This window comes from Schistocerca serialis, chromosome 1 (genome assembly GCF_023864345.2).
Source record: "Schistocerca serialis cubense isolate TAMUIC-IGC-003099 chromosome 1, iqSchSeri2.2, whole genome shotgun sequence".
NCBI lineage: Eukaryota > Metazoa > Arthropoda > Insecta > Orthoptera > Acrididae > Schistocerca > Schistocerca serialis.
The window spans coordinates 886,976,142-886,990,056 of NC_064638.1; the positions used below are offsets into that span (position 1 = coordinate 886,976,142).

General features: G+C 50.6%; 1 non-coding gene and 1 pseudogene across 1 annotated transcript; both read right to left on the bottom strand.

Annotated features, from left to right (window-relative positions):
- Positions 1–5,801: 5,801 nt before the first annotated feature.
- On the bottom strand, positions 5,802–5,927 carry LOC126420354 (U1 spliceosomal RNA; annotated as a pseudogene).
- A 6,313-nt stretch (positions 5,928–12,240) lies between these two features.
- Positions 12,241–12,403, bottom strand: LOC126420166 (U1 spliceosomal RNA). The gene has a single exon (XR_007576034.1). It is a non-coding gene; the product is annotated as a U1 spliceosomal RNA (small nuclear RNA).
- Between the last annotated feature and the right edge of the window lie 1,512 nt (positions 12,404–13,915).

The following is a 13,915-nucleotide window of genomic DNA, read 5'->3' on the forward strand; positions in this document are numbered from 1 at the left end:
CAACCGGTGGGAGACATAAACCTACCCAAGCACAGACGCACCCATACAAAGCACCCTCGACAATAAATCGCAATCATCAGCGTGCCATAACTTGGCGTAAGAGGCAGAAACTTCTCCCTGACGACTACCCAAATGACGGATACATCCCAGGACTGTCACACAACACGAACTTGGAAGACAGCCACTATGCAACCATCGAATTCATAGACGACCTCACATTAACTGGACAGATACCATCAGACGCAGCAAAACTAATCAAGAGACAAATCCTGCATTGGATAACTTTCCATACGACGCTAATGAACAGAATTGACGAACTAGAAGACGAATTAATAGTAACAAGCATTACATCCTCACACAACCAAGACAACCATGACACATATAACCAACCGCAGCAACATCACAAAAGCACGACGCCGAAGAACCAAGACTACACTTCTATTCCAGTGCGCCCCCGTACCTACGACACCAAAAAATGCGAGGGGCGCATAAAGCCTGTCAGATCTGTACAAGGTGAGACCCTAAAACCCAAAGAAACAGACGTACTAGACATCCAAATCAACAAGACTGGCATACTGACGAAAGACCAACACACTGACAACACCACTCATCATCTGCAAAACAAACGAAAGATATGGCACACTGACATACCGACAGAAGACGACGATGACATATACTGCTGCCCTTACGCCAATGAGTGCAGCGTACACAATCATCAAAGTAACAAGACCACCCCTGGGCAACCTGAAGCGACACCCGAAAGAGCCAACAGCACACGTGTGACAGAAACATCCAAGGAGTCTAAACAACCGAAACGCGAGGGGAAAGTAGTTGCGTGTGACGATAATTTCCGACAACCGCGGGCGCCTCCACCCAGTGCCACAAAAGTTCCTTCTACAGGCGACCCCGGCCCCCTCTCATCACCCAAGTCCGTGTCTGCAAGAGGAACACCAGCACCACCAGCTGCTCCCCCTGCGCACACCAACAGCAGCATCAACAAAGCACCCATCGCAGAGGGGCAGCATGTAGCTGCCACTCAGCCACGACACCCCAAGACGGCGCAGACGCCGACACCCGCTGCCACCACCAGCGATTTTAATTATAACAACATAGATTTAAACTTAAAATTAAGTAGATTAGAAAAAAGGGAGCTCTTCGAAACAGCGCAAAGAATGATCATTAGGCTATACCACCCCCATGGCAACTCAGTCTGCTTTCGTACAACGGAGCAGACGGACAGAATAATCCTGAAAACAGAGAACATCCCCACGGACTCAGATAGTCTGCTAGACCTACTCCTGCAGGTTTGCGCTCGCAGAGAAGAAAAATTTGATCTCGAAAAATTATACAAAGATCACGTTAGGGCCTATGGAAGGACCTACTTCGATTTCAGTCAAACAGGAAGTAAGTGCTACGTTCACGTGAAGCATCCGATCTGAGGGTTGCTCAACTGAACGCCATGAGAAGCACACACGTCAGTCTGGAACTTCCACAGGTCCTGAATGAGCTAAACTGCGATATCCTGTGCATACAGGAGCCATATACGAAACAAGGCCATATCACCAATATCCCCACCCACGCGATATCAATATCGGGTAAGGCAGACTGCAAGGCGTCAGTCATAATCCTCAACACAGACATTCACCCAGTTAAAATAACGGAATTATGCACAGAACACGTTGCTACAGTGGAGATTACGTACAGGGGCGATACATGGGTCGTTGCATCGATTTATGCTCAATACAGCCATTGCATTAATCCCTATGCAAATGCTATCAGAAAAATTGCACAATACGCCGGCAATAAAAAATTATTAATCTGTGCAGATATTAATGCAAAATCCACTCTATGGCACTCCAACAGAACAGATGACAGAGGACGAATAATCAATGACGTAATACATGAAAATGGACTGAACGTCATCAACGAGGAAGGACACCATCCTAAATTCACAGGGCATGACGGCTCCTCATCCAACATAGACATCACCCTTGCAAATAACGCCGCGACTACCTACATACTAGACTGGACGGTACATGACCACATTACCACGAGTGACCATAATGTTATCACACTAACTCTACAGAAGACAGCAAACAACAACACTGCAACACAACCCAGAAGACTGCTCTTTCATAGGACAGACTGGGACACAGTAAGACACAAGATACAGGAACAATCACTGCAGAACATCAGAGGCAGTGTTGACTACAGAGCACACAAGTTAACAGAAATCATTACACACATACAAAACACCTGCATCCCCACATCACGCAAAACAAAACAGCAGACCAGCCCTTGGACAGCACACCTAACACAACTCAAGCAGGACACCAGACGTAGACGCAGACTCTACCAAAGGGCAATCTCAGACAGAGAAAGACAAGTAAGACTACATGAATACCGGCTTGCCAAGGACAGATACAAACAAGAACTAAATAAGACTAGAAAAGACCAATGGAATGACTACATAGCAAGACAAACACAACTTAACATATGGGGGGAACCTTACAAGATCGTGACCGAAAAAATCAAGAGCCCACTGGTTCTGGGAACGCTACGACAGGATGACGGGGTGATGACTAAAGGATGGAGAGGCACAGCGGAGTACCTGCTAGGCAAACTCCTTCCTGACGACATCGCCACCACAGACACACCTGAACAAGCAGCATTGAGACGAGAACTTACCACAGCCTACACCACACCAACCGTCACCTGTCCGTTTGCGCAGGAAGAGGTGGCGATAGCGATCTCAGAACTTAAAAATAAGAAAGCGCCTGGACCAGATGGTATCCACTCTGAGGTACTAAAACAGATAGCACCGCAGATCACCCCATACCTCACAACACTGCTGAACGACGCATTAAGGCTAGGCCGTGTGCCTGCAGTGTGGAAAGCCTCTAGGGCGGTCATCATCAAAAAAGCACCAGACAAAGACCCCTCAGAACCCAAATCATACAGACCCATATGCCTCATCAATACACTCGCTAAAACACAAGAAAAACTCCTTTGCAAAAGATTACAAACACATCGCACACTTCGGGGACTGACACCACACCAATATGGCTTTCGGGAAGGGAAGTCTATTGACGATGCAATCAACAAAGCACTTCAAATTGTACACAACACACATACAAAGTACACACTAGCCATTATGATTGACATCTCGGGTGCATTTGACAATCTGTGGTGGCCGGCCCTCTTCAAGAGGCTCAGACACCTGCAGGTACCGGAATCCCTGTACAACAGTCTTGTAGACTACTGCAGGGACAGAACAGTCGCTTGGCACATGGACGACAAGAAAGTAATCAAACGCATTACCAAAGGTTGTCCACAAGGATCGATCTGCGGCCCCATCTTCTGGGACATAATGTTAGAACCGCTCCTAGAATTACTTGAGGAGCACAATGCGACAGATGGAGTTGTCGCTTACGCTGACGACCTGCTTGTGGCAGTGTCAGCAAACAACCGTGCCCAGCTAGAAGACAGAGCCAATGATACACTCAAAACAATTACACAATGGTGCACAGACAACAAGCTCAAGGTAGCAGAAAATAAAACAACTTACACACTACTAAAGGGCATCCTGCATAGGAACCCAGCAGTCAAAATCGGGGACATAAACATTAAAAGATCAAAAGTAACACGCTACCTTGGAGTCTACATAGACGAACGGTTGAACTTCCACGAACACATACGAATATCCACGGACAAAGCAGAAAAAATACTGCACAAACTGGCAAGGCTAAACTCGAAACAATACAGACTACCACTGTCAGTCATACGAACATATCATTGCGCTCTCTTCGAGTCGGTACTATGTTTTGCTGCCAGCACGTGGGCCCATAGACTCAGCCTATCCACTAACAGAACCGCCGTACGGCGGGGGCAAAGAAGCATTCTGCTTCGACTAACAGGGGCCTTCAACACAACCTCAGTCGACGCACTTTGCGTCGTGATGGGAATCTTCCCAATAGACGTAACCATAAGATACCGTGCGGCAAGGTACTGGCTAAAGATGGGGAAACTAGACCAGGTTCGGCAGATCACTGGTGTACCATATGCTACATCACGTCAACTCAAAGCATGGCGAGTGGATACCTGGCAGAGCGAGTGGGCTAACAGCGATAAGGGCCGACGAGTCTATAGCTTTTTCCCTGACATCAAAGAACGATTAAGACTGAAGCATATCGATCCTAGCCGCGGTATGGTACATTTTCTGACAGGCCACGGCCCTTATCCCACGCACCTGAGCCGCATGAGTCTGCAGCAGACTACCAGATGCACATGTGGGGAAGAAGGCTCCCCAGAACACACTGTCCTATTCTGCGGGCAACGCACAAACATTAGACACACACTACACATTACCCGGCAGAATACCCAAGATGAAATATACACCATTCTACGAGACCCAGGCCTATGTGACAAACTTAATACACTAACTGACGAAATATCCAGGTCTCTGTATACCGAATATCTAAACAATAGACCATTCAGAAGGCAAGGCCGGGGACGCAGACCACAGAGTGCCCATGAGATGGATAGCAGTACAAACACCTCGGGCGAAGACACAAATGTTGAGATAAGCCATGTCGACGACCCATTGTGGCAACCTGCGTATGAGTAGTCTAGGTACCTGAACAACATCCAACACTAAAGAACACACACATGCACACAAAATCACAAATGAGTAATAGTCAAAAGCTAGGCACTTACCCCAGGGACCTACGCATCCTGGCGAGAAGCAACACCCAGCCTGGATGGAAGGATCTTAACTGTGGTTCCCCTTAGCTGGGCCCAACCCGACGGATACTTAACGTAGATCGGGGAAAACCACCGTCCAGGCTGAGTTGCCGCGTAACCAGGAGGCGGGAACTGGTCTTACATGCACATGTACACACATACACACACACGCACATAGCACATATATACAAGAACACACACAAGAGGATATGCAGTCAAAGGTGACATGACACCTGTAAACAAGGGTTAACTCCAAGATAGGCACCTACCATACGAACCTAAGCCTCCCGACGAGAGGCAACACTGGGCCTGGATGGAAGGATCTTAATTGTGGTTCCCCTTAGCTGGGCCCAACTCGACAGATACACAATGTAGATCGGGGAAAACCACCGTCCAGGCTGAGTTGCCATATAGCCGGGAGGTGCCAATCATTCATCAAGCGAGAACTTGTCTGACAAGCACACACACACACCCACAACCACACATAATGACACAAACACAGACCTAAACAAATTCAATAAAATCACTCCATCACATCTAGACTAGTTAATTTAATTTTGCACTATGTAAGTAGTAATAAGCTAATGAAGTATACAAGTACATATGTGAACTGTGAGTGGCGGTCAGCGTCTTGAAGGTCATTCCAAGACCCTGACCGCAACCCACACATAGGTGGTGGTAATTTCTCTATCCTTTTCTTTCCTATCTTTCTGTTTACTCCTTCTTAAATTCAAAATGAAATTGTTTTCCATTTCCGTATTATTTATATTATTTGTAATGTATCTAAAAGCTGCACAACGAACAAAAACGAACAAATAACATAAAAGCCCGCCTCCACGTGGCAAGACTTGGGCAACAGTGTGAGTGGGATAGGGAACAGGGGAGGTAACTCACATAACCACTCCTGGGCCCGAGCCCAGTCACAGTGGCTAAGAGGCTTAATACGACCCACCATAAGCAATTAGACGGTGGGTCAATAAATAAAGAGCAGCAAGTGAAAAAAAAAAAAGTGTGGGCGAGGACCGCTATGGGCTGCTGGCGAGGACTGCTGCTGGGTAGACTGCGCCTGAGTTACTCGCATTTGGAGTAATCGCGGGGGTCAGCTCGACTGAAGTGCAATGGACAAGCCTCACCCCGGAGGAACCGCCTTCATGATCACGGTATCCTCTACGCCAGGTAAGTATGCTTCTCCTCTTTAAAAAAGAGATGGGGCCCCTCCACGCCCGCACCAACGTGGTGACCAAACCAAAAGTTCTACTGTCACCTCCGTAAACATGTTAGTTGTCTGGTAAGTGGATCACAGGATGCTGGGCTGTGATGTTGTCCGTGCATTTGGGTAAGACTGCGCATTAACACGGTCCATCAGGTGATAGATAGTGGACGAAACGCGAGTGACGGTAGCGATTTGAAGAGCAGAGGGAAAAAAGTGCCATGGCTCGTGACATGGGAAAAAAACCTCTGCGACAGTGGGATGGGTAGTAAGAGCAGTAGTGGCTTACTAGCTGCGATAGCTCATGCAAGGTTGGATTTGTTAGAGTAGGTATCATGCATCATTACCGTGACAAGTGATGGCGATGTGTCCCAGTTGCTGCTGCTGCTGCATTCCTGGAACAATCAAGATCGTTATACAGTAGTGGGAGATCGGCCATAGATCATCTCACTGTGTGGGGGATGTGTGGAGCTTGTTTGCATGCAGTGTACGGTACGGCTTCCCTGTGTGGTGCCAGTTATTCGGCAGTGTATTCCAGCTGGATATCCAGTAATGGCGTCTGATTAACAGGGGCTCGCCTGTGCTGTTATGTTTGCGAATGCTTGGCCATAGATGTTATGTCCTTACAAGTATGTCTTTTGGTCTTTTATGTTTCCATCTATGGTTGTGGTCGTAGTTCCCCAGATTCAGAATAAACGGGTTCTGCGAATGTCTGGAGTTTCTGTATAGTCTTGTGGTGAGTTTGTGGATTACCTCCGTGAGAGTCTCAAGTCGGTATTCCTGGTGAAGGTCCGCGATGCGTGTGTATCGTGGAGCATTGCTTATGATTTTGAGTACTTTGTTTTGTATGAGCTGCAGACGGCGCAGGCGTGTAGGCGCAGCGTATCCCCAGACAGGAGCTGCGTACGTCATCAGGGGCCGGATAAGTGTCATGTACATGGACCTCGACACCCTTCTGTTCAGTGTGCTACGCCTGTTGAGCATAGGATAGAGCTGTTTGAGCCTCGCGCTAGCTCGGTTGGTCATGTGTTGTATGTGGTCCCCCCAGAGAAATTTCCGGTCCAGCCAGACACCGAGGTATTTGACTTTCACGCGGAAACGTATTGGACGTGCATGTAGAGTTATTGATCTGCAGTAGCGGTGTTTGCGCAGTTGCTTCGATCTTCTAGTGAACAGAACGGCTTCGCACTTGTCGACGTTTACTCTAACACGCCATTTCTTCAACCAAGGCTCGGCCACTCTGAGTGCAGTCTGTAGGCGTGACGTAATGTTTGATGGTTTCTAATCTTGCGCAAGGATGGCTGTGTCATCCGCGTAGATTGCCATCATTGTGTTGTGTGTGGTTGGGAGATCGTTTATGTAGAGGTTAAACAGTAGGGGCCCTAGGATGCTTCCCTGGGGTACTCCCGCGTGTATACCGTGTCGTGTTGATTGTTTTCCCTGCACGTCAGTGTTGAAACTCCTGTCTGTGAGGTATGAGTGTATTAGACGCAGCAGCCCGTCAGGGAATCCCGCGTCGCTGAGTTTGCGGATGAGGCCGTTGTGCCATAGACGGTCGAAAGCCTTTTCGATGTCCAGGAACACTGCCCCTGCAGCTTTGTTTATGTTGAAGCCATGTGTTATATGTTCAACGACCCGTAGGAGTTGTTGTGTTGTGGAGTGGTGATTCCTGAAGCCGAATTGCTCCGGTCTTAGGATGTCATTTGTTATGCAGTGCCTAGTGATGCGTTTGAGAATCACCTTCTCAACAATCTTACTGAGCGAGCTCAGAAGGCTGACGGGTCGGTAATTTTGTGGGAGGCTGTGGTCTTTCCCCGGCTTCCTGAACATCAGGACCTTGGTCGTCTTCCAAAAGGCGGGGAAGTGTTGGTAATTTAGTATGGCATTCGTTATGTGTGTTAGGTACTCAGTTGCTTTATCCGTGAACTCCTGGAGGACACGGTTTTGAATGCCATCATGACCAGGGGCTTTCCTAGTAGCGGAATGCATTATAGCCCAGGAGACTTCGGCTGTGCTAGCATGTCGAATGTCGTCGCGCGATGGTTGGGCTAGAATGCGTGTAACCTCTTGGTCAGTAGCAAGTGTGAACACTGGATCTGATGGTACCAGGTTCGGTGTGAATGACGCTGCGAGTGTTCGAGCCATTAGTTCTGCTTTCTCCTCGGCTGAGTATGCAGGTCCGTCAGGCCCTTGAAGCGTTGGGGTGTATATTTTCTCCCTGGTGAAGTGTCGGGCTAGCTGCCACACGCCAGGTCGTGCGGTGTCCAGCCCTTCGAGTTTTTGTTTCCACTGTTGTGTTCTATGTGTTTGTATTTTATCGTGTATGATGCCCTGTAGTCTGTTAATGTGCCGTTTGAAGTACGGACGCCTGGTGCGCTGCCATTGTCTCCTGAGGCGATTCCTCATTGAGATTAGGCCCAGGATTTCCTAGGGCAGGGCCGCACTGCGTTGTCGTGAGGTGCGATCAGGTGCCTGCCATCGCGTCCCGGACGGCGTTAGTGAGGGTTTCTACTGCCTCGTCAATTTGTCCTGTTTCGTTAATTTCGTGTATAGGTGGGATGTGGCTATCAAGCGTTTGCTTGAACAATGTCCAATTCGCACGCCCGTAGTCCAACAGCTTGCGTTGCTCCGTGTGCTGCAGTGTTTCCTCAATGTATAGTATTACAGGTTGGTGGTTTGAGGGCAGATCGTTTTCAACGGCAACGTTGAGTGTCGCTGTAATGCCCTTGATGAGGGCCATGTCTATCACGTCTGGCCTGTGTCCCCTCTGATAGGGAATGTGCGTCGGTTCAGTCGGCGCTAGTATAATGTAGTTTCTGCCTAGCGAATGTTCGTACAGTTTTTTGCCGTTGGGATTTCGTATGCGTGAATTCCATTCTGGGTGTTTTGCGTTCAGATCTCCAGCGACTATTACTCGCGGTGAAATATTGAGTAATGTGCTGATATCGCGTGTTGAGATGCCTACAGGGCTGTTGTATAACGATATCAGTGTGGTGTAGGCTCCGTTGAACTTGACTGTGACGGCCGTAGCCTCGATTTTTTCCAGTTCAGGGAGCTCTATGTTTGTGTGCTCAATGTCTTTGTGTATGACGATTGCAGTTCCACCTGCCACGGTGTCGCCCGGTCGGTCGGTACGTTAGACACAATAGCCAGGAAAGTTAAATTGTTTGTGCGGTTTAAGTTTAGTCTCGCTCAGTAGCGCGACAAGGATTCCCTTGCGCTCCATGAACGCGGCAAATTCTGCCCTTTTGTTGTGGATCGAGTCTGCATTCCAGAACAGGATCTGTGACAGTGTATGCGGGTCTGCGTTATGGACCGGGTGTGGTATATTATTCATGTAAGAGTGTGAAAGAGGGTTGTGATGGCAGTGTGTATGACAGCCCAGTATTGCCCGGGTTCGGCGCTCATGAGCTGGGTGATGAGTGTAGTGACGGCCGTCAGCACCTTGGTAAGGATTTGAACGGTCGTGTGTCGGGGGAATAGTGTTTCCAGTATTCCCCCAGGTGGTGTGTTGGTGTTGGGTGTGGCAGCCTGAGGTGCTGTTGTGGAGTTAGCGGCCGCTTGTGCGGGTATTGGTGTGTTGTTAGGAGCGGCATTTGTGTTTTGTGACAGAGGTTGTGGCGCCTGTGTTACTTCTGTGGTGAGGGGGATGGTAGTGTGAGTTACAGTCTCGGTGTCTTGTTGACTGTTTTCCTGTGTGTTGCTGTTCTGTTGTTGCTGTGTGGCCTGTTGTGGCGATTTCGTGTTCCCCGCCCTGTGTTTGCGTGTACGTCTATTCCTCCTCTGGTCTTGGGGTTCGGGGGGTTCTTGTGTGGGGGTGTTTTCCTGTATATGGTGCGTTTCTTCGCAGCACGTGATTTCCGGGAGTGGGGTCGTGTTGTTTGGGGGCGTAGGTGTTGGTACCGATGCTTGTTGGGTTTCAGGTGTTGCCTGTGGTTGTTGTGTGGCTGTTTCAGCGATTGTTTCACGTGTGTGTGTAGGGCGCTGAGGTTCCGCAGCCTGTGCGGTTCCGCCAGGGCGTGCAACCGTGGCAAACGTTACGCCGTTCCTTACTGGGTTCGGCGCTGGCCTTGGACGTGGTATGTCGTACAGTACCCTACTTTTGTCTTGTTTTCGCTTCAGCACCTGTTTGTATGAGTTGCACTGTCTGAAGTTTGCCGCATGGGGCCCACCGCAGTTGGCACAGCGTCGCTGGTTTGGTTGTGTTTGTGTGCAAGTGTTGGATCTGTGGCTGCCATCGCATCCGCGGCAGCGAGTTGCCAGGCCGCAGCGGAGGACCGAGTGGCCGAACCGCTGGCAGTTGTTGCATTGTTGGGGGACGTTGGGTGGTTCATAGTGTTCTACACGTACGTCCATCCGCAGAAAGCTCTTTATCTGCAGGATGGCGCGGGAATCAGCCGAGTCGGCTAACTCAACCATGTAGTGTGGTAACGGTGCGTGTGTACGGAACCCTGTCATCCGGGAGGCACTTTTACAGTCGAATCCCAGATAACAAAGGGCCGCATGTACTGTCTCGTTGGGGGTACTGGGACCCACTCCCTTGATCACGTACTGCTGGGTTCTCTCGTCCAGCGTTCTGTAGGTGTAATGTTCGATCTTCCGATCTTTGAGGAAGGTCAGAAGATCTTTATATTCGTTGTCTGTGGCAACGTACAGTGAGGCCCTATCCTCCGAGTACTTTGCATGTAATGTGCTGTTTATGTGCCTTGCCGCGAATGCAGTGTTAAGGGCACTAAGGTTCCCATAGTTTTGTATAACGACTGGGGGGAAACCAGTCTTGTGTTGTGTGGGCACCGCTGTGGCTTTGTGTGCTTTGTTGTTGTTCGCCACAACTGTGTTTGCGTTTTGTTTTGTGTTAATGTTGCTATCCTGAGATGAGCTAGTGGGTGTAGGCAACAGCGCCTTTCGGTTGCCTAGCGAGTTTGGTTGCTCGCTTGTTTGTGCTGGTGTTTTTTTGGGTCTGCGTTTTGGGCCCTCCACCTGCCAGGGCTCTGTGTAGTGGTTTTCTGTATCCACATCCGCCGCCGCTGCCTCGGTCTCTTGAGGCTGCGGCGCCGGTGGGAGAATGGTACATGACTGTCCAGTGACAGGTGAGTGTAAAGTGATGTTAAGTGTAGTTGTTTTGGTGGGAGAGACGTCCGCCCCGAAAAGTTCGGTGATTAGCCGGCGCGACTCGAGCTGCTTTTGCGCTTTCGCGCCAAGCTATCGAGCGTCGCCAGCCGCTCCCTTGCCTTCGGTAGCGGGCGGGGGGCGAGTTTCGGCGGGTGTAGTCGATCCTCGCGCCTCTTGTGTTGCAGTCTTGCTGCGGGTGATAGCAGGGGAAGTGCTAGTAGCGTCCGCCATCTCGAACTTAGGATTATTTATTGGGTGGGAAGGGGGAAACGACAATTTTACTTTTCTCGATAGGCGAGAGAAGTGTTACTTGTTCCCTATTGAAGTGGGTGGTCCCTACTTTACGCTAACACGCGCTGTTCGTGCAAGCGCGGCACCTAAAGGAGGTGCGGAAGAAGAATGGCCTGCAGCACGCGGTCTTGGCCCCGTGAAGGAGTCCTGGTACTGCCTCAGAGTCCCTAAAAGAACGTGAGAATCACGTTGGGGGCGTTGGGTAACCGGAGGCTACCGGGAGCTGCGAGCCGAAGCTCTTTCGCGGCAGTCCGCGACTGGTTGCGCGGCTTTGCGTCGAAGGGGAGCAGGCTCAACCCTTCGGCACTCGGCCGGTTGCCGCTGGGCGGCTGCGCCGGCAGCGGCTGATGCACACTCCCCGGGCGCTGCCGGGCGGCCGGCTGGCGCGCGACTTCTGGAGGGGGTAGCGGGCGAGCTACGGCTGCAGGCGGTCGGCGGCTGCGCTGCGAGGTCCTCTCCGCTCGGCGTCCACGCGAACACTGGTGTCGCCGGTGGTATGCTTCTCCTCGTTTTTTTTTCCTTTATTGTGATTTTTATCACCTTACACAAGGCGGGCTGTCAGCAGCTGAGTACGCCGCTCTTCAGCCTTGAGATTTACAATAAGTGAGAAAGAGAGGGGGCACAGAGAAAACAATCAAAACGGCGGGCAAAACAATGTAGACACTAAAAAACAAAAAACACGGAGCCGTTCACGCCTGACGATAAAACAGCACTGACATTAGTTGACAAGGCGCACAAAACATGGATGATGGCGATGGTACACGTGAACAGTGGCGGCGTGACGGCGAACAAACACACACGAGACACTGACGGCGATGACCTCCGGCGCGCGAATCTTCACTGTGCGTGTGCGAGGAGAAGCTTTGATTGTAATGGAGATTAGCACCGGGACAGCGCGAACGCAGTCCCGACTACCAAAAATTATGCGCCCGAGTTACTCGCATTTGGAGTAATCGCGGGGGTCAGCTCGACCGAAGTGCAATGGACAAGCCTCACCCCGGAGGAACCGCCTTCATGATCACGGTATCCTCTACGCCAGGTAAGTATGCTTCTCCTCGTTTTTTTTTCTTTATTGTTATTTTAAACCTGTACAACAAGCAGGCTGTCAGCAGCATTCTACGCCGCTCTTCAGCCAGAGGATACACAAAGAGAAGAAACACTGAGAAGACACACAAGTTACAGAACGGTGGGCAATAAAACAGTAGACACATAAAGACATTCCCACGCCCGTGTTCCCGGGTTCGATTCCCGGCGGGGTCAGGGATTTTCTCTGCCTCGTGATGGCTGGGTGTTGTGTGATGTCCTTAGGTTAGTTCGGTTTAAGTAGTTCTAAGTTCTAGGGGACTGATGACCTGAGATGTTAAGTCCCATAATGCTCAGAGCCATTTGAACCATTTTTTTTAACATAAAGACAAACACGGAGCCGTTCACACTCGACGATAATCCACACTGCAAACTGTTGATACGACACACAAACACTGAAGAAGACGATGGAACTGGTGAACGATGGAGTGTGACTTTCAAACACTGAACACTAAACATGACGGCACACATGAAACACTGATGGCGGTGATCTCCGGCGCGCGAATGTCCACTTAGCGTGTGCGAGTCCAGGGACCTGCCAAGAGTGGGACAGGGGTGAGGTGGGGTAGAGGGGAGAAAAGGGATGCCAATGGCTGAGGAGACGGGGGCATGAGGAGAGGGACAGGTGAGGGGAGGCCCGGGAGAGGAGGGGGGAGAAAGGGAGGGAGGGTGCCCAGAGGAGCAAGCACAGGAGGAGGGCGGGAGGATCAAAGTTGGTAGGAGGGCTAGATGGAGGGGAGGAGGGCATCATCAGGGAGGGGGAGCTGGCGGAAGCCACCTTGGGAGAGGGTAAGGAGGGTGGAGAGATGGAGACCGGGTGGGACGAGCGAATACAGGCGCGGCAGCGGGCGGGGGTGGGAGAGGATCGAGGAAACGAGCGGGTGAGGAGCATCGAGTTTACGGGAGGTGTACAGGATCCATATCCTTTCAAGGAAAAGGAGGAGGTGGGGGAAGGGGATGAGATTGTACAGGATCCGCGTGAGGGGAGACGGATGTGATAGGTGAGGGATTTGGAGGGATTTATAAAAGGTAGGGGGGGGGCGGAGATCCAAGCTGGATGGGCATAATAAAGGATAGGGCGGATGAGGGATTTATCGGTGTGGAGGATAGTGGAGGGGTCCAGACCCCAAGTACGGCTGGAGAGGAGCTTGAGGAGACAGAGTCGGGAGCGTGCCTTGGCTTGGATTGTCCAGAGGTGGGGAGTCCAGGAGAGGCGGCGGTCGAGGGTGACGCCAAGGTACTTAAGGGTGGGAGTGAGGGTGATAGGACGGCCATAGATGGTGAGATAGAAATCAAGGAGGCGGAAGGAAGGGGTGGTTTTCCCTACAATGATCGCCTGGGTTTTGGAGGGATTGACCTTGCGCAACCACTGGTTGCACCAAGCGGTGAACCGGTCAAGATGGGATTGGAGGTGTTGGGAGCGCTGTAATGTGGGGGCAAGGGCAAGGAAGGCGGTGTCATCAGCAAACTGGAGAA